This window comes from Anthonomus grandis, chromosome 11 (assembly GCF_022605725.1).
Source record: "Anthonomus grandis grandis chromosome 11, icAntGran1.3, whole genome shotgun sequence".
In the NCBI taxonomy this organism is placed as follows: domain Eukaryota; kingdom Metazoa; phylum Arthropoda; class Insecta; order Coleoptera; family Curculionidae; genus Anthonomus; species Anthonomus grandis.
In genome coordinates, this window is record NC_065556.1 from 15,058,222 (window position 1) to 15,081,063 (window position 22,842).

The window sequence follows — 22,842 nt, forward strand, 5'->3', positions numbered from 1 at the left end:
GTTATTTGTGAAAAATGTCAAATATGGTAAAATAAACTAAATAATTGAATCATTTTTCTAATAATAAAGATTTGTGCAAATAATGTCGCTTTTCTTCCTTTGTGCCTGCACAAGTGTGTAAAAAGCTGAAGACAAAATGTCAGTCTATCACCTATTTTTATTAGGCAAATTGAATTTTTGACCCCAAGACAATAAAACCTTCTCTCATATGCAAGAATTAACCAATCAGTGTTGTCAATAGACAATTAAATTATGTTACGGAAAATAGTAAAGTAAGTAATAAAACCACAATAGTAAATATAAAAAATATGCATCGGCCGGGAATCGAACCCGGGCCGCCCGCGTGGCAGGCGAGCATTCTACCACTGAACCACCGATGCTCATGATAAGACTTGTCCGTTGTAGAAAACTAAACGGGCTTACAAAATGCCACTTGAGATATTATAGGCAAAATACAGTTAATTTCACATAATGCATATTAAAATAAATAAAAGAGTCGTAAACTAAAATATTGGGCATAATAACAATACAAATAAAAAACGAAGAAAAGTAATAATTATTAAATAAAATAATTGTGCTCGCGTGGAATTAAAGGGTTCTCATAATTTAATAGCTGAGATTTTTGAACTATCTCTATAAATATCATTAAGCATATTTAACTCATTGAGAAACAAGTCTATAAGATATTTAAAATGAAAATTTAATAAATAAATAGTAGGACCATAAGAACTCCCCACCGCTGAAGTATTTACGAAAACTTTGAATTTTGACACCAAAAATTTACTCGATACCGACTATAAAAATATTCTTTTGGATATAAAAACTTAAATATCTATCTACTAAGAAAATCCGTAGTATATTATTAATATAGTTAAAAAAAATTATCTATGAGCACCAATGAGCTGTCAGTGTTTATACAGATGTATATCCAAGTTGCGCATGCGACGTATAGGACCATGAAGTCAAAAGATCCTTTGCAATAAATCAACGCAGTTCTATTTTTACAACCGAGACTTATGCTATTATTGATAACCTATATAACTCAGCATCCAGTATCCAGATAGTATTTTATATTTACAGACTCAATGTATAACAACAGAATCAAAAATATATGTAGAAATACAAATATTTCTAAAGTAGTACAAAAAATGTGAACTACAATAAAAAATTACATCCGAATATCATTCTGCTGGGTAGAAGGACATTCTGGAATTCAAGGAAATGAAATTGCTGACCATCTAGCTAAAGAAGTTATTAATAAAGACGTATCTATATGACATACTTGCTTGCCTTAAAGAAATCAGTTAACGAAAATGGAGACATTAATTTGTTAAATATAGAACCAATAACTATCATTTTTATACAAAAACCAATAAGCAACTTTCCTTGGAGCCATCAAATAAAAAACTTAAGGAGTTATTATACTACGTTTATTAGACTTATCTGTGGTCAGGGTAATGTAAGATACCTCTTACAAAGATGCAGTCAGTCGAAAATTTGTATTGTTTAATATGCAATAATACCACTACTGCTGAGGATCTAAACCATTAGCTCTTTGGATGTCAGTCAAACTAACGGGCATCCACTTTTTTGAACTAAGAACTGGCTAAATTTAATCTGCTACCACCGAATGCTTAGTTAATATATTGAAGAAAGACAGTAGAATTAATCTTTTATTAATTAATTTTGAACAAATGGCGGAACGAAAGCTTTAACTGAGTTCTCCTATATGTTTTACCTCATGGGGCAATCCTTACTTGCCCGATCGTTCCAGTATTAAATTCTGTGTATATAAATGTTTTTGACGAACAATCCCCTGGCTTGAAAAGTGTGTCCATGTCTAAATTCCCTCAAATAGTGTAATAAGCAGTAGATAACCTACAACATACATATATATAGATTAGGTTAAGGTAGTGGCTGAATGCATTATGTGAATATAAAAAATATACTGTATATTCATCCAAAGTTACCATCCACTATTTTTGTATCCTTTAAAATCCTCAAATTTCTAGTACTATACACAAAATTTATTTAATTAGCCATCCTTATTTAAATCCGCATAATGAATATCGAAATAAACAAAAAAATACTGGTAAAATAGAATATTGGGCATAATAATAAAACAAATGTAGGTAGATCCAAACAGAAATAAATAAAAGTAAATTTATATATAACAAAAAAAATAATATGTAAACATATTCGACGGTCTCTGTGCGTCTAATTTGTTATGTTCTTAAAAATAAAAAAATATTTAGGGTACCATAACCATTTAAGTTATGCCACGTTAACACTGCTTACATATAAAATGACAATTTTCCTTTTTTTACATAAGAGTATTTCCCATTTTTTTAAATTTAAATTAGCAGCAGTATGCAGTTGCGACACTACTAGAAATTAGAAGAGAAACTCACCTGATAAAATCACACCCGTCAAACCCTGTGTTGAGTCCGATAATTTTGGCATATTATTAAAATTAGTAATTATTCATAAAGGTGTGTTATAAAGATAAATTCTGGGCCCACTTTTGTGTATCATAAATAATAATGAATTATCAACTATTACAACTGAATATAGAATCCTATACGCAGATGACACTACTCTTGATTTTTTCCAACATAGGGGAGACTGGAACAGAGAGAAATACGCTTAGTTCTATTACTATTATATTAAGATTTCTAATACCGTCAATTTAGCTCAAGAATATTTTACATGGAACGATTTATATTTTACCTCACTAAAAATATAAATATACCGCTTTTGAACAGTGATAATGCGGTTTGTTGTACATCGTACTCTGAACAAACCTATGGAAACATTTATCAACAAATTATATATTTAACATTCTGGTTCCATCTACCAAAACCTTTGGTTTGTCAACTGCAGCAAAAATATTACCGTCAGTCCGATTAGTTAATTGAAATGACTATACAATGATGCGCAAACTGTTTCTAGGTTAGCCTTAACAATTGTGCTTGTTGATCGAAAAGTGAAATACAGAAAGAGAACGGAAATTATACTTTGTCTATTTTATGAAATCAAAAGATTTAAAAATAAAGATCGAAGATTTTACGACTTTATTATTCTCTCGAATAATCCGAACGAGAATCTGCATATGAGATACAATTGCAAAAAGTTTGTTTCAGTGGAAGTTCGATTGGTAGTAATTTTTCGTCTTTTACCCATTTAATAATTTTGACTGACTGTTGTTCATTGAAAGAGCGCGATCAACGAATTCCTTTGTGTGTGCCGATACTGGTGGAAGCTCTGTCAAATATTTGCCAACGTTTACCAATCATTCCAATATATAAATGTTAGGCCTGTATGCATGCGTATGATTGACCAGACGATTTTTACATTCGGCAACATTTGTAAACATTTAGTGCCTTTGGTAACAACATAATAAACATTTGATTTTTATTGCTACATGTTTATTCATTAAACTCCAGAAGAGAAGTTGCTAAAATTGAACAGTAACAGTAAAGGAGAAGTAAATTTCTTGCTTGATAATTATGCTTTTCACCCAACGCCAGAAATCTCTATATCAAAATTTGTTATTTTTAGGTTTTTATTATTTTTTTGGTCCTAGTAATGTCGTATGCTCCCACCAACAAGTATTTGCAAATACTTGCTAACGTTTATTTATCATATTATATGAAAGTTGCTTTGTCAACTTTGTAAAGGGTGTTTTTTTTAGAGGCGGAGAACTTTCATTTGGCAACACTGTTTTTTATGACAACCGACCTGACAGTTCTGGGTTATTTTTAGATTAGTTTGGTTTGGCAATTTATCATGAACAGACTCACGCGGGAGCAACGTTTCCAAATTGTTCAAATTTATTTTGATTTCTATTCGATAAACACATCGGGCATTACGTGAGTTTTATGGTGCTCATAATCGTCCTTCAGAGAGATTAATTCGAGAAACTAATGATTGTTTTCGTTTTCAATACTTTTACTCTACTCGACAATACGCATCCCGTAAGACGCCGTACAGTGCGCACGAAACAAGCGATAGCTGCTGTGCAGCATAGTGTTGATAATGATCCAAATGTGTCAATTCGTCGTCGTTCTCAATAATTAGTGTGAACGACGTGAACTTATGTCCATACACTTTATGGAAAATTTTGCGCAAAGATCTCGGATTGCGAGCATATAAAATTGAACTTGTCCAGGAGTTGAAACCCCAGGATCATCTTTTGCGCCGTACTTTAGCTGAATGGACGGAAGGAAAGATGTTGATCCAACAAGCAGAATTGCCGAATTTGGGGAGATGAGAATCCACGAGCTATTGGCGAAAAACCGTTACATCCAGAAAAACTAACCGTTTGGTGCGCTTTATGGGCCGGTGGAATCATTGGTCCTTATGTCTTTAGAAATGCTGATGGTCAGAACGTTACAGTAAACGGTGAGCGATACAGAAACATGATAACCAACTTTTTTGTGCCTCAATTGAAAGCCGTTGCAGGTGTTGCAGAAATGTGGTTTCAGCAGGACGGTGCCACGTGCCATACAGCGCGCAAACAATTAATTTACTGCAAGAGACATTCGAGAAACGAATAATTTCAAGGAATGGATCTGTAAACTGGCCAGCTCGTTCGTGCGACTTACCGCCATTAGATTATTTTCTTTGGGGCTATGTTAAGTCGCATGTCTACGCTGATAAACCTGAAACACTTGAGCACTTGGAAGCCAACATACGACGCGTGATTGCCGAAATACAGCCTGCAGTACTGGAAAGAGTGTGTGAAAATTGGACCTCTAGATTACGCCACGTACGCGCCAACTGTGGGGGTCACATGCCCGAAATCATTTTTAAATATTAATGCCAAAAAAAGTTCTTTAATAGAAAAGCAAATTCGTTCATATCAATAAAATATTTTGTGTTTAATTTCAATTTAAAGTTTTCCGCCTCTAAAAAAAACACCCTTTATTTGTTAGGTAATGCCATACCGTCTTGATAATCTTATTTTAGTTTTTTAGCAGCACACAAAAAACGTTTGTAAACCTTTTCGCATGCTCTCAGTATCAAATATTTGCGAATGCTTGAACATTTAGTTAAGTGTGTACATTTGCAAAAATTGTTTGGATTTGGCGGATTCAAATGTTATTGATTTAGATTCAACAAAGAGAATCCTCTGGATCAAAGTTCACTTCGTAGAAGTATGCTTGTGTGCGAGGAGAAATATTACTTAGAAGGCGATATAGAGGAACCAATACATATTGTAAATATTATTTATTTATTCTATTCTATTGTATATAGTATAATTAATTGATTTTGGCTGTTCATACTACTGGGAGGTTTACATGAGCATGTCTTCACATCAATATGAATTGAGTATATAGAACTGATCTGAGCGAAAAACTACCGCAGATAATGAGTCGAGTATTTCACTTGAAAGCTATTACAATATTGTTCTAGTACCTCTTTATCTAATACCCTCCATTGGTTATTTTTAGCTTGAAAATCACTTTTTAATTATCTTTTTGACCCTATGTACCTGACAGACAAAAAAACGCTTGTAAAACATTTCGCATGCTCTAGTCGTGGCGTATAACTTCTCTTGTTGGCTTGACTGATGACCGGCAAGAATAGCAACTTTAATTTGTATAAGATAGTGCGAGGCTAGTTTCGTGACTAGGATATATTTACGTCTGTCCCACGCTATACGATGCACCGTTACGAAAGGGTACTTTAGTTTTATTTAATGAGATAGCGTACCCAGGCAGAATGTCTGCCAAAATGGTCATACGGGAAGCGAGCATATAATTTTAAACATGATACCTGAGCTGGAGCGCCATCGTAAAAAATTGGAAAATGTGTAGGTAGGAAGATTGTGGAAAATATGCAAGACGGTGTCAACTTTTAATTGAGTTCTGTTTTTTTTTTCAAATGTGCGCTTTTAGAATGGCAGAGGCGTAGTGACTTTTTTAGTGCTTGTGAAAGGAAAACAATTCGAGCATCATCTCCAATGATGCATCATCCTTTTGAGTGTCATAAAAACGTTGAAGTATTGCACAATGTCTCTTCTGTTTTAATTCATCGATCATCTGCATGACTAAATAATTGGATCAGAAACTTATATTGCACTCTTGCTTTGAAGTGCACTTTAAAAAGTTCACAAAATATCTAAAAACTTCAATTAAATGCGTGAAACATGATCGAATTTGGCGAATGAATATAATTTCCCTTGCTTTAATTGTGACAAATTCATCAATTATATAATCGAAATGCAACTTGAGTTGCATCATAAATCATTTCGACAGTATGTAATGCAGTTTGCGAAAGAGCCAAATCTGCAGCAGATTTTTTTAGATCTTTGGGTTTAATTAAATTGGGACGATTGGAAGTGTTTCGAAGTTTGCCTTATTATGGATTCTTTCATTCTCACAGAGAAATACCTTTTGATTAATGAAAACACCCTCCAAGTCCTTCATCCTTGAAGTACACCATAGTTCTTTGATGAAATTAATCAATGCATCGGTGAATTTACAGGCTTCCTCTAATGACAAACCTTTGCTCTGTCAGGGTTTATACTCAAAATCCTATCGCATGGCCATGTACGAAATTATTATGATGGCAGTATTAAAGAAATTGCTACAATTCTAGACGTAAGTTTTTATTATGATTGGATTGTTAGAGATAATTCTATAGACACGTTCTTTCACCGAGGCTTCCAGGAATCTAATATCCTCATTTCCTTGAGGATGTATTGAGCATGGTCCTACTATATTTTATTTCAATTTTGTTGCTCACTAATATTTCAGTGATTCAAAATCGTTGAAGGTCAAAGAAGAGCACAGCTGAGCCGGAAATGTTAGAGTTATTGTTACGATAGTTGGATTTCACATATAAGGTTACTTCGTCCCTATTAAAAACAGTAAAACTTCAACAATTAGGCACACCGCTAGAATATTTGAACGTATTATCGAAACAATGTGCCGTAAAATAGTATGGTTGGGGCGCAGTTGAGAGTGTGAACACTTTATATTATCATAAAAATTTGTCACTTATTTTGACAGGCGTAAAGCACTATTATTCCTCTTCAATAAAATATGAAGCATTTTTTTCATAAAATATGATAAGATACTCTATAAAGCAGTCAACATTCAAAGTTTAATGAATGTAGATAACGTATATTTAAGAAAAAGACAACCACATTGCAACGGCGCTCGATCCCATTGTTGATTCCACCGACACAAGTAATCTTTACCAGTGACGTCGTCAAAAAATATTTACAAGATAAATATTTATTATTAATAGATTATGCTTTAAATTATAAACAATATTAGGTACCGTTTATGGACTCTATGCTTTTAACGTACTTCATCACATATCTACTAAAAATCCTTTTTATGGAAATTAAATACTTTATATTTATTGTAGATTCCTTAATAAGGTTTTATTATTCTACGTTTATGACGACGGTTGTCCCTTCATATGATGGTATGACAATATCGTGGACAATTTACTTGTGAAAAGATCGGCTTAAATCGCCTTTTTCCTATGGTGTGGCACAAACGGCACAACTTTTTACTATCGTAACAATTTACAAAAACACGGAAACTGACTCCACCTTTTTCCTTTTCAACCAAAAACTAAAGAAAAAAGACAAAACTTCACAAATACCGAACGTAAACACAAAGCTGTTTGTCAAGATGACAGTTCAAAAGATGACATCTCTTGCCTGCGGTGTTGCCATTTCCAATTTTTTAATCTATTTCTACTTTTTACTTTTAATCTAAAATCTAACATTCAAATTTAAGTTAAATTAATATTAGGATATGTGTTGATATATAGCTGAAAATTTCCTCTTTTGAAAATGCGTGTAAATTTGACAACAGAGAATCGACAAAACATCCCCCTTGCCCCTGTGCACATGTTGAACTCAAACAAAGTTGTTGTTTACTAATTCTAGCCTTTCAATGTTCTAAGGTTCTACAGAACATAGAGGTATACTAAGATCGAACTCGTCAATCAAATATCAATCTTGTTAAACGAAATTTTACATCATTTATCTCTGATATAAATAATTTGCAGATACATGTTTAAAAAATAGAAAATACTCTTTTTTGCAATTCTGAAGCTAAAATCGAATTGAAGTATTTAAGACACAATTATATCTTTTATTGCTGTTGGTATTAAACCATATTAGGCTTAAAGGAAGCCGTAAAGAAACGGTTATTCCTATAACTGGTCATATACAATGCAGCAATATTAAGGCAATTACTGTTACTGAAAATAAAGCAATCGGCGATGCTCAAATACTGAAGCTATTGCAATCCAGTGAAGTATGACGAGGCACGATGGCAATCGTAACGCGTTTTTGGCTTGCGTATAAGATATTTTAAGACCAACTCATGGATGACTACTGACCCAGTTGTTTGCAATGAGCTTTAAGCAAAAGAGCCAGTTATTATTAATTTTATATTTATCGTAAGAGGTTGTAATGTTATTGTTGCGATGAAAAGATTAATTAATATGGTGTTAATCGGTGTCGTGACAGGCCAATTTAAAATAACTGTTCAGATTGTACTGCAAGATGAACGAAATAGGACAATACATTTCATAACACGTTCACTTGAAAGTAAACTATTATTCTTAACTGATCGTGGATCGATTTAGGTTTAGCCCAAGCAATATTAACGATTTATATAACTTGATTTTTATTACAGGCATCTTGGGAACTCTAGCTCATGTGAACAATCTTAATGAATAAATAATTACAGTTTTAAAGGCTCTATTTAAAAATCAATTTTCTTCTTCGATCCTTCCTGCTACTCAAATGGACAATCTGATCTTCTAGGGCTATTCGACTGTCTATTCCTAGTTTGGTATGTACCAATTGGAGCGTTCTGCTTTCTTTTTGAACTCTACTGCCTCTGTGTGTACGTAATTGGAGGAGGATTTGAACTAATTTTAGTCTTTAAAAATTGAGAAGCTGCCAAAGAAAACGCCCAATGGTGAATGACAAGGAGCTTCATAAATTTACTTCCAACTAAAATGACGTAAACAATAACTAATGTTAAAACTGGTCGTTGCATCTCACTCATGGGTATATTAGTATGCAATGTCTAAAAAACGGCGTTTATAAGAAGAGATATCCGAATTTTCAGTAACAACTCCATCTTTATAGATACTGGTACTAATGTTTGGTTTACGATTAATAGTTATTTGCGAAGAGAAGTTATATATCATTATTTTTTTAAATTTTAGTGTAACGCAATAATATATTTTAGTTAGAGATGTCGTGAAAAATGTAACAATTCAGAGTTTGATTAGAATAGTTTTTCACTGAAAATAGTAGATGCTGTTGATGCCGATAAGCATTTGTGGAAAATGGAAATATATAGGAAAATACCACCTTTCTATCAGGTATAAACAGAAGCAGTGCTTTTAATTAATCGCAATGTTAAATAGGACTGGACTTTACGATGCTTCATGATTTCATGGGGAATTCGAAGCAACTCGTGAGAAAACATTATACACAGATCTTTTCATCTTTTGCAAAGTTGTTCATAATCAGAGTCTAAGCAACTATACTACTACTTGCTACTATGCAAGCATTACTTGCAGAAGCAGTATTTGGATTTCGAAATTGTGTATTCGTTGTTGTTCCTGTCTCAGTTCTTGAATATCTGATTCAAAATTTTCCTTACCAGCTTAAATGTTATTTCAACTTCTGCTTGTTGGTTTGTTTCTTTAAAATTGCCGAATATTTGGCCAATATGTGAGAAATATCTAAAAAATGTGTTAAACACCAAATTCACAGTAAAAAATCCTTAATTTATTCAAAATTATTTCATTTTGTATAAATACTGAAGTTGGGATTATCAGACTGGCACTACGTGTCCTTTTGGCTCAATAATTGGTAGCTTGGTTAATTCCTAATTTATTTTTTATGCACTTGACTCCAAGCTTCATTTGACAATATTCTTATTTCTTCCTGAACAAACTTGCTTTTCCAAAATATACACTTAAAACGCGAACTGAGTCTTCATGAATCAAAGTATTCAATATCCGGATGCTACCTTAACATTGTATAATGCTCCAATCTCAATTTATTGTCTATGTGTATCCAAGAAATTTATGCTTTGTGCTAAGCTAAGTCCATGAGTTGCTCTTTAAAATGTTGAACTTTGAAGGTTTTATTACTAACACAGCTATAAGTTAAGTTTAGAGTTGTAAATAACTGGACATTCATCCTTAAATTTCTTGGCTATGGAGATCACGTATTAATTATTGAACTCTAAAATGAAATTACAGCAGACCAGGTTCTACCCTTTCAGCTACATTTCAAGTTTGACGTTCTTCTTTACCCTTTTAGAGCTACGTGAAGCGCTACTATTCTGAAGCTACTCTACCAAAAATTATATGTTCTAAATCATTTTGAAGAAACTGATACTGATGGCGCATTAAATCATTATAGTTCTTTCTTTTCAAAAAAATACTTTTTGATTATCATTTTTTATTATATATGATTGTATTTGTTTTTTTTTTTATACAAATACATAATATACATACATAATATTCAGTGTTTTAAGATTCATATTTTAGTCAATATCGATACTGTTTTAGATTTTTATTTATACCTTTATGTTACCAAATGTGGTTTTTTAGTGTATGTTATTATATGCTTTTCCTGTAAACTGATGTTTAACCATTATTACATAGTCTTAATATTTATTGTAGGTGTGATGATGTAAGGCGAAATGCGTAACCCAACAAATAGACGTTGCATTTATTAGACTTTGAGTTTAATTTTTTCCTTGTTTCATTTGTTGTTGTACAGATGATTGTCTGGCATCCATTAATATGTTCTTCATATTTTAAAAGAAACATTTTAAACATGCTGGCATGTACTTCTATACCTCGGACAACATTCCAAATGTCTCTGAAAATCCTATTATGTAGAGATTGGGACATTGATAACTTGTATCGGGGAATTTATGTTTCTTATCGCACTGCTCTTACTGACTTCTTTTAAAATTTCCTGACATTACAAAACTGCATTTTTTGCCTATTTTATTTTTTTTGTTGTCCTATGCTAAAAATAAAATACTCAGTCTGTATACATTATTAGTTCAAATCAGTAAATATATTTAAAAGCTGTCTGTTAATGGCTGAGAATAAATTAAAAGGAAAGTTCACGGTTGCTTAGATATTTATAATTTAGCAACTTTCTTTGACACATATTAAATCGACATATTCGATGTTTACATTAATACGTGAAACGTAATGTGCGAGGTAATAGATTGTTCGTGATTGTTATTAGATTTGTTGAGGATAACAACGTAATTGTTATTTTGTTGAAAATTTATGATAAAACGTGTCATAACTCACAACTGGTAAAAAAATTGATATTTATGAATACATTTCAATGGTGTCACTGGAGAATAAAATTTTGTCTTATTCCAATTTGGATTTAGTACATTGATTCGAAATTTGAATTTTTTTTCGTTCTCTAATAATTTTGTGACAAAATTGGCACAGTATTTGGGATATAGGGTTGTATGAAGCTAATGTCACCTCTGTTCAGAGTTTTGATGTCACTCCTAAATATTTAGTTTTATCACTACGACTTCATGGTAACGCAGCCGAAAATTCGAATTTCTCCTGTAAAACAACCCCAAAACCCCTAATTTAGTACCACTCTGTCGCTTCATTAAGAAATAACGACATTGACAAATATATGAATGAAAACAAATTAGACATTTAACACCTTGTATCCTGGTATTATTGATGCATACCAGCCGTACCTTGAACGTGTCGTGTCAACTGAACTCATGATTCTGTTTTCGAAAATAATTTTGAAAAATTCATGAATGAATTTGATGGATATTGATCATGGAGATATGAGATCAAGAAGATTCGTTATAATTCCGATCTTGCTTTGCTGCTATATAATGCGAACAGTAGTCTATAATAATATAATTCATTGCTGAAATCATTATCATTTAATTTCTAACCATAACTTTAATCTAGTGGGACTAGAACTTTTTTTACATGTTAACATCTTCAGGGGAAAATTAAAATTGAAATCACTTTAAATTCAAAAGCAATCTTGAAGAGGTAAGTTGTATCATCAATTCAATGAGCAGCATGCATCATTTTCAGTTTTAGATTAGTTTTTCTATTAAATTTTTTCGAAAATTCAAACAAATTAGATAGGGATAACATTTTAGGATAACGATTAAAATGATACAAAAACAAGTTTCAAGGAACATTATTCCAAAAAACGCAAAATTGAAAAAGTTATGAAAAATGATTATGCAAGTAGTAACCTTATGTTGTTATTCGAAAAATTCCTATTACAATATCATTCCAAGAATATACTGTTTGCCAAAAATAACCCGAAAATAAAAAGAGACCAATAGGATCTTCGACTTACAATATGTTTCTAATAATTTTTATGTCAGAAACGCTGGAATATCGTAGAGGAAGTTAAAGTTTTTTAATATAATAATTCCTTTTATGAATAACTGGAAAAAATGCAACAAATAGTTTGTTTTCCAGCTAATGACTTTATAAAACCCCTATCCAATCACACATACACAGGTAAAGCTAATCAGCAACGTGAATTTCTGAGGAATGTTTTTTATCCGTACCTTACTAAAAAGGCTCAGTTTCCTATAATTGAGTTGACAACAAAACTCACTTGACCTGCAAGATATACAGGTTAGTTTACTTTTTGTGTTAAGTGTGAACCAGATGTTATTGAAGTTAAGACAATATAAACCTTTAAATATCCATACAAAAATTCTAAATAAGATGTGTTATGTTGATGTTTATTTAATCAAGTTGTACAATGCATCCGTAAAGTAGCGAATAAATTCAATAAAAATTAAATGGACCATTTCTGAAAAAAATGCCCGAACCCGTCGATTTTAATATTGGGTTTAGGGTTTTCCTATACGGAAATTAAATATACAGGGTGAATAAAAAAAAAGATATGACACCATCAACATGCTTTTTAAATGGAAACCACCATTTTTAACGTAGTGGTTCCATAACCAATTTTGAACGAAAAATGATAACAAAATGTAAAATTAAAGAAATACCTATCTAAATTAAATGTTCGAATTGAGCACCGTTAACAACCTGATAATAACCAAGGCGATTTAAAAATTCTTTTTGAACTTTGTCAATGACATCTGGAGTAATATTTTCAATTTCCTGGCGCATTTATTCTTTTAATATTCTAAACTCGCTGGCTTAGTGACATACACTTTACTTTTTAAGTATCCCCATAAAAAGTAATCGAGGGGAGTTAAATCTGGCAATCTGGGTGGCCATTCAATGAACCCTCGTCTACCTATCCGACGATTTGGAAAACTTCATCTAGATAATCGCGAACGGGCAAAGCGTAGTAAGGCGGGGCTCCATCCTGCTGAAAAAAAGATCACGTTGGTGCATGTCGGGTTCTTCCAAATCCGGATACAAAATTATCAGAGCGGGGATAAGATCATTTTGAAGAAAGTCCAAATACCTCTCACCACTAAGAGTGTCATCAAAAAAGTAAGGTCCTAAAACTTTTCCTTCCACAACACCGCACCACACATTGACTTTTTGAGGGTGTTGTGTATGACATTCTGTGAACCAATGAGAGTTTTCGGTCACCCAGCATCGACAATTCTCTGTCTGTGCACATGGTCGTTTAGAGTAAACGTTGCTTCGTCAGAAAATATTATCCGTTTTACAAAATTATTATTATCATTACATAATTGCTGCATTTGCTCACAAAATTTATTTCGGCGATCAAAATCATCATCCGATAGTTCTTGAAGTCAGAATATTTTATAAGGGTGGAACTTTGCTTTTTTCAATACTTGAAGCACAGTAGATAGCGATAAATTAACATTAGAAGCCGTGCCTGTGATTGTGGCTTTGGGATTATATTGGACCGTTAAGCTCATCTCTTTAGTTATTGAACCCCGACCAGCTTTTTGAGTATCCCGAACGTGCCCGAATTTACGAAACTTTGCTTTAACTCTGCTTACCATGCCTAGGCGACAGATCAGGGTGAGTTGCATTGAACAACTGAACCACCTCCTTTTGAATACGCGACATATCTTCGAAACCAATCATGTCCATTTCATTTTTATTGAATTTATCCACTACTTTACCGATGTACTGTATATAGTTATGACGAGTATGAAATTTGATAGCAACTTATACGAATCAGATATAATCACTTTGGACATGTAATATAGACACACATTTTGATTCGTTGGATTTTGAATGATGTACTTGAAAATGGTGGATAACCTGGGGATGAAAATAACATTCGCCCTACATATAATTGGGACGAGAGTTAAATGCTGATAGTTGGATCCAACTATGAAAGAAGAAAACTGACTTTGTTGGCGTTTTATTTTTCTCAGCTGATTTGTATTTAACTGTACAAGAACTTTGTATCTTTGCTACCCTTAAGAGATACCGAAAACCAAAATGTTTAGAGTGTAATTACATTTAAGGATTGTGTTGCTCTAGATGATGATCATATCTGAAATAAACTAAAAATAATCAAATTTTCAAAACAGAAAATTTCACTTTACCGCCATGTTAAACTTTTTAATTAATACAGATGAAGTGAGTAGGCGAAATTTAGAACTAAAGAAAGACAATACTTGGTGTTAAGTGAAAAATAATGTTACTGGCGTTCCATTAGATGCGTTGGTGTCGATGAGAGATTATGATTTGCTACATCTTTACAAAACTTAATTCATCTCTAAATTCGGAAGAAACCAAAAACAATTTCTGATAAAAATGACCACAAAATTGAATTTTGTTCAAATTATTAACAGATAAAGAAAGACATGAAAATTGAAGAAGGGGGCTGATATAAACAATGTAAGGAATTGAATAATTTAAATTCTATAGGAAAATAAATAGTAACAGGAAGTAAGTGAAAAGCAAAAATATACAAAACCAATATTAATGACAACAATGACTTTACTTCGGCACCTTGCTAATATAGTAATACTGCCAGTTTGAGATAGTGGACGTCCTGCATATTAATTTAAAAACTATTTTCAATTCAGATTCTAGCCGACCTTATTTCCTATCCGGGTATTTATGTTTATTATTGATAATCACATATACGATCGTTACTTTATCATCAAGCATAAACTGTTATTATTTGTCAACAGGTTATAATATATTATGACCAGTTAACCCGATACGGGCTAAACCGTTTACTCATTGCTTTCCAGTTGTCCGGCCACGCCTGCTATAAAATAATTACGTGCCGAATGTTACGTATTTGACACGTATTGCATTGTTCTTTTCAAATCTGAATGTATTGTTTGTGATGTTAAACAAACACGATTTATTTACCTGACTTAATGAAGACCTCTTTAGGTTAATCATCCGTAAAGCCGGAGTCAAATGTCATTCGCAAAGTATAAAGTGACATCTTGTAGATATGGTGGCATGAGAATTCATATCTGGTTTTAAATTGCGAAGCCATCCATCTCGGCCACTTGACTTTGCGAACGGAGGTTACATTCTCACGCAATTCAGTTTTATTTGCGAAATGAAGTCGGACAAGTATGGGTCGAGTTTACCAGATGGATTCTTTTATTATAGAGTATTACTAAGACTTGATAATATAATCCTAATAATATACTTGATGATGTTTTTTAATTGAAGAGCATTTCAACGCAAGTTGCTCCAATCGGGCTGCAGATATAGTTGATTTCATGCAAGTAGTGTTTAAGGTTTATAAGTTTCTTGATAAAATTGTTTTAAATAAATTGGAAGTTATTGATTAGTATCAAGTTACCCTTGTTGGAAATATCTTTATCGTACAAGTGAACCACATGTCAGCAGACTAAATAAGTAATGTTAGCATTTTAATCAGGCTCTTAACTAACTTTAGTTGGACATTTTTCTTACTTCTTAAGTTCTAAATTTGTCCTCTGAGAATATTCACAATATCTCTTCAAGATCAGAGAATATGTTGCTCTAGGATAATTTCTTGTGATGGTATATTAAACGCAAATTAAGTTTTTCAGAAAATTAAGCGTTTGATTTGTGTATAGTTCTCCATCCAAAGAGAAAAATATTTCAGATTTTTTGTTGTATTTTATGGAGTAAATTGACACTTGAGACAATAATTGTATTAATATTTGCCCAACTTGTTAAATTTCGAGTTATTCTTCGAGACTGTTCTAAGAAAGAACTCTAGAAGCCATATTCCATTAGGACGGTTATTTGCTGATAAACGATCTGAAATTTGATGCCTTTGGAAGATAACCTGGGCCTTTTGATTAGGTTTAAAAAACAAAAATTCGAAAAATCCTATAACGTATTTTTACGAACGAAGATTGGCTTCAAGTTATATATATGCGTGAGTTAATTGATCTGGAGTGAAGGGATTGGTAGGCACTGATGGAGAAGAATAAGTCTATTTTCTTCTTTTCTACAATGATTGAGCTTGTGAGATTTATTTTATTTATTTAAATAGTGACGTTATACCTAACAAAATAGTTAAATGAGTATAAATTCGTCACAACAATATATATTTTATTTTAATCAATCTACAGAGTCCTGCAACAATGCCTCAGTCTTCTATAAAGCCTAAAAAGAGGATTAACATTTTCTAAACTCTTAAATTCTTTTTGGGACGTGATACCGCATGTCTGGAAAATAGTTTAATACATTAAATATTATAGAAACTATTGATGAAATTTACCTTCAATTCTTATATGACAATATTACTTGCGAATGTTCCATTAATTACTAGAAACTGAATGTTGTTTCAACAGGACGGAGCTCCTGCACTTTTTTCTCAAAATGTTACTCAACAATTGAATATGACCGTTATAGGAAAATGGATTGGAAGGAATGGCCCTATTATTTGGCCAGCAAGATTGCCTGACTTAGCAAAATTAGATTTTTTCTTATGGGTTTTATAAAAGAAGTTGTTTATAGAAATCCACCTATAACAGCAGTAGCTATGGAGCAGAGAATACGACATCCGTTTGCTCAAATAACTCTACAAATGTTTAATTATTATTGTGAATATTTTTAATATTAATAATATTGACTAAAGATAGCTAAAAATGTGAAATAAAAAATGTTCATTTATTAATTTTTCATTAAATGCATAAAAAATATATAGGGTGTTCCGTTTGAAAAAAGCGAGAAATGAAGCTTTGAAATTCGTAAAATTTGAATAATAACTGCGAAGACCCTGTATAAGAAAGAAACTATTTAAGTCAAAGTAATCCTCCATTCTTCTAGAATACGAATTTCACCTAATATTGACATAAAATTAACATTAAATGACGTTTTATAATTAAATGACCTTTTAATTATTTTTGTAAAAAAAAATATTGCAGTCAAACTGCGCATGAGAAACTAGCCATATTTAGCGCATATACTAAGTAGCCTAAAATGGTCTCAGAAATGAAATAAAGAGGATGGCACACTCTTTAAAAAAAGCCGCACTTTTTTAAAACACCCTGTATTTTTCTAAATATTTTCCAGACATGCGCTATTACGTCCTAAAAAAAATATAAGAGCTTAGAAAATGCTAACCGACGACTGTTGTTGCACTGAAGCAAAACATTTAAGATTTAGTGTGTTTATTGGCTGTTTCCCTCTAACTATTGGACCACAGCTGATGGCCACTAGAGATCGGTAAATACCCTTGAGATCTGAAAGTCAGTTACAGTATGTTGTTAATGGTGCAAACTATTTTATGAAGTAAATTGACACTCAAGAACTCGATTTTGACTGTCTAATTGATCTAATGATAGCAGCTCTCTTATTCCCTCTCTACTAACTAGATTTCAACTCTAATTGAATGTAGGGAATCTCCATCTTCAGTAAGAGAGGACTGACTAAGAGGATAATTATCACAAAAATACATTTCTCCTCTCGTGGTAATCAATTAGGAATTCGAGAATTGGTGAAGCACTATCGTTATCTCTTTAACTTATGACTTTGCCTGTGATTTTATGTTGCATGTTAATGCATAGGTATTTCCACACTCAAGAAAGAAATTGACCAGTTGTGTATAAACGTTGCAAAGAAAGGGGTTCTTAGTGCCTTTAGGATCGTTGCTATAAAAAGGTTAATTAGACAACTTTAGGTTCGAAAATATTTATGACATATAAAGGAGTTAGATCATATGAACTGCAACTTTCATCGTATACACCTTTTGGTATATACTTGGTGTGAGAAAAGAGTTAATTGCTATCATGAATTCCTATATATCTATATGAATTTAGATCACCACAATTTTTTCATCTATCCATCAGCTTTCTTCATTAATAATTTATGTGCACATTATTAGCATAGAATGGAGTATCAAAGGACAAAAGGGGAAATTTGAATTTACTACTACGTTTTGGTATGGGATGTTATTAATATTGGAAGCGACAAATCTTTAATTTCCTACAAGTACAGAAGGAAACAAGACTAACTAATTAACTAAAAAAGAGAAACAACTAATAACCGACACTTTATGAAATTTAAAGGAAAGACTCCCTATACCTAATCATCGACTTGCGTTATGAGATTAGATGAATTTGATACAGCTTTCTACAAGAGGCAGTTTTGGATTACTCGATCCAAAAAGGAGCATCTAGGAATGCTTAATAATACAAGAATAATTTTTTTATAGCTTCTAGTTTGAGGTAAAAAAAAGCTAGAAGTAAAAATGTATACAAAAACCTTAGAACAATGAAAGGCTAGAATTAGTAAACAGTAACTTTGTTTGAGTTCAACATGTGTACAGGGGCAAGGGGATGTTTTGTTTACAAACATTTCGATCTCTGTTGTTAAGTCTACACGCATTTTCAAAAGAGGTAATTTTCAGCTATCTTTCAACATATATAATAATGTTAATTTAACTTATTGATGTTAGATTTTCGATTAAACATAAAAAGTAGAAATAGATATATGTTGTTCTAAGCGTAAAAATACCATCTTCAAAGCAAAAAAAAAATAAAATTCTTATTCCTAAAACCGCTTCTAAAAAATTTGAAATGGCAACACTGCAGGCAAAAGTTGATGTCATCTCGCGAAATGTCATCTTGACAAACGGCTTTGTGTTTAGATTTGGCATTTGTGAAGTTCTGTGTTTTTACTTTGGTTTTTGGTTGAAAAAGGTTGATGAGTCATTTCAATTGTGAATTGTTAAATATTGTTAAAAACTTGTGCCATTTGTGCCGCACCATGGGAAAAAGGCGATTTAAGCCAATCTTTTCATCAGTAAATACCGATATTGTCATAATATCATATCAAAGGATAACCGTCGTCATAAACGTAGAATAATAAAAACTTATTAAGAAATCTATAATAATCATTAAATATTTAATTTTCATAAAAATGCTTTTTATTAGATAAGTACCTTTACTCTAATGAAGTACTTTAAAAAATGCACAGAGTTCATAAACGGTAATATTGTTTATAATTTAAAACATAATCTATTAATAATAAATATTTATCATGCAAATATTTTTTGACTACGTCACTGGTAAAGATTACTTATGTCGGTGGAGTCAACAATGCGATCGAGCGGCGTTGCGATGTTGTCGCTTTTTTCTCTAATTTACGTTATATAGATTCATTTTACTTTGAATGATGACTTCTTTATAGAGTATCTTATCATATTTTATGAAAAAAATGCTTCATATATATTCAAGAGGAATTGTATTGTTTTGCGCCTGCCAAAATAAGTTAACCTGTAAAACCTGTATAACCTGTTTGTACATAAGCATTTGGCATCATTTCATCAGCGATGTTTCAACCAAACCAACTGCCCATACTTGCACGGCAATGCTAATTCTAGCCTTTCCAGAGGCTTCTTTAACCTAACGATGTTTAAAAAAAATGGTAATAAGATGCTGTTTACTGGATATTCCAGTGATATGTGTTCTAAAAATTTTAAACTGACATAAAATATATTAGTAGTTTTATATGCTCCTGTGATGAGGGAATTCCCAATTTTTTTCACTATTTCCAATGAGTAATTATTTATCTGGAATACTGAGTTGATGAATGTACTCGTGTTACTAATACAGTAGACTTGAGTTAATATAATAATTAGGACAACTATCAAATTGTGTGGAGTAATAATTATTGGGTAATAAATAAATGTAATTAGAACAGTTTGTTAAAAAACTTTTAATATAAAGGATGCTGGTAAAGGTATCATGAAAGGCAATTTAAACACTTAAATTTAAAAAAATATCTATATTCATAATAATAATGAATGATTTCTCCAAAAAACTAACATTAATTTTGGGTTTAAACCTTATCATGTCTACTATAATATGTATGTATACTGCTATGACGATATATTCAAGTTCATAAATACAGTTTATTAATTGTAATTTATTTTATCGTATAATTATTTGATAATAAAGAAAATGACTTTGCGATGCTTATGGCAGACCATCTAGGAAATCATCCAGAAATGTTGGAACCTTTTGTAATCCTATTAAATATCTTATAATATTTGATCTGTGATCATGACACCTAATACTGTTTTATATGGTAAACTGTATATAAATATCGTTTGCCGAATCGTTATTATCTGCAAATATTTGAATAAATTTCGTGTGTATAAAAATAGACCCATTATTAAGCACAGTTTTATTATTCGCTTAACAGTCACCAGAACTTTTTTATTACTAAATATGTAAATTATTTTGAGACATGATCATGCATAGTGATTAGATTTTATCTAGAGACTGCCACATTTAATAAAACGTCTAATTTATAGTTGAGTGTATTTTTAATATTTAATATAAATTGTCTATAATATACTTTTTTTCTGTATTTGGAAGTTTCTTATCAATAAAGGTAGTCAAAAATTAAAGGTGGCATTACAAGAGTTACATTATTCATTTATCAACCAGTTAGGTCTCAAAACGGATAATTTTCGTTAAATTAAATATTTAGTTGCTCAACAAAAGCACCAGAGTGGTGTTTTTTTGGTTGGAATTAAATTCTTCTTAAATGTGTATTTAAGAAAAGTTTTCATATCTTTAATTAACTATTAAATTTTAATACTTTTATTAATTCTCTCATCTAAAATCTGTCAATCTTCACAGATCCATAGATATCAACAGGTGTGGCTCAAAAATTACGCTCAACCGTGCAGGTTTTCTTCCTTTTTTCCCCCTTTCTTCATGCTCCTTTCTTTTTCTTTTCATTCCTCTTCCTCTTCGTGAAATATCTAAATTAAAATAGATTAGGAAAATTAAAAAGTAGTCAATTTTAGAAATATTTCAGCATTTTACTTAAAATTAAAGAAGAAACCATATATATATAGATTAAATTTGGTGATTTAATACGTATAAAAATAAACTCATCATTTATCTAATCTTAATGTATTCAGTATATTATTAAATTAAAAAAAAATATTTTATTTACTTCAAAATTATAGAAATGGCAAAATTTGAAGACTTAAACTTAATTCAATCGTGTTTGATATAGTAATTTCTCAGTTAAAACTTTTTTTTTGCCAATATACATTTGAAAAAATCTCATCGAAGGGAAGTTTTTTTCAGTTTTAAATATGGCTCTGCCTTAATTTAAATCCTAAACACCAAGTGGTATGGTTTATTATGTGCGTATGTGGAGTACGCGCAACCTTCTATCATCCAACACTTTCTTACGACAGGACCGTAGTGGGATTTATTAAGATTTTTTTTAAATTCTCAACTTTTAAATCCGTCCAGAAACTTTTAAAAAATTGGTTAATTATTTGAAAGATTTAATTTGGATACTTCATACACCACTTTGTTTTACCAAAAAATAAGTTATATGCAGCTGTTAAAGACTTCTTAAATACTGAGTTGTTAAAATTAAACTTTAAACTATTAAAATTCGTTTTTATTTAAAAAAACTAAACAAACTTGGTTCGTCAGAACCTTAAATAAGTTATAAATTTTTCAAATCATTTCTAACATCTGTAATTATGGAGATCTCACTAGCAAGGTATGACTGTGAACAAGATTTTCCAAATCAACCGTACAACGTAGTAAATACAACAAACCACATATACTATCACAGTAAACCAGTATTATACCAATGAATAAAAATAGACACCAAACAAGTTCCTTTTCCCTTTACGGTTCTGCAATTTCGTCCTTGACAGAATGACACATTAGAAAATGGGTTGGTCGTTTATTCTACACGCTGATTGCGAGAATGGCAAAGCGGTTATTGTACGACGAAGTGGCAAGTCATCAGTTAAAGCAGTAAAGTTCAGGAGGATGATGCTGCAAAGTCTATATTTGGCATACTTATATTTTGGATTTAATATTATTGATGTTAAGGTTCTGATTTAGTTAGAATGAAATTATGTATTTGGATCTAGGAATAAGCATTATATTTATTGAAGGTGTAAAGAGCGTTTTTAGCAGATAAATAATGAATATGAATTGCACATAACTACAAAAACAACTGTTGGCTTTTCTTCTTTTAGGTTTAAAATATTAATCATCTCTTAGTCAGAAGACTGTGTCTTGTTTAGTGTGTCGTTTGTCATGTGGAGAACAATTATGATAGTGGTCAGTCTTGGTTCGGTGGTGACATTATTTAATCCTTTTTAGTTTTTTTTAAGTATAGCCAACTTTAATCATCATTTTATTTTTGAATGTTAATGAATTTTCATCTTCATGCAGCATAAGTAGTTTCTAGAAACTGAAATCCTTAGATTCGAGGCTTTTATGGTTCTTTAAAAGGACTGCCATAGGTCTCTATTTTGAACCTTACAGTAGTAATTACATAATTTCTTAATGTTGTTTATTGTTTAAGGATCTTTCTGTTGAGGGGCTTCTAGGGCTGAAAGAGGACTTGCCTACTTGATCAATACAT

At 31.6% G+C, this 22,842-nt stretch overlaps 1 protein-coding gene and 1 non-coding gene across 4 annotated transcripts in view; one reads left to right on the forward strand and one right to left on the reverse strand.

Annotated features, from left to right (window-relative positions):
• The window catches only part of LOC126742470 (MICAL-like protein 1), a 231,987-nt gene that overhangs the window by 82,858 nt on the left and 126,287 nt on the right, over nucleotides 1-22,842 (forward strand). The gene's annotated exons all lie outside the window — the stretch shown is intronic.
• On the reverse strand, nucleotides 310-380 carry Trnag-gcc (transfer RNA glycine (anticodon GCC)). The gene has a single exon. It is a non-coding gene; the product is annotated as a tRNA-Gly (tRNA).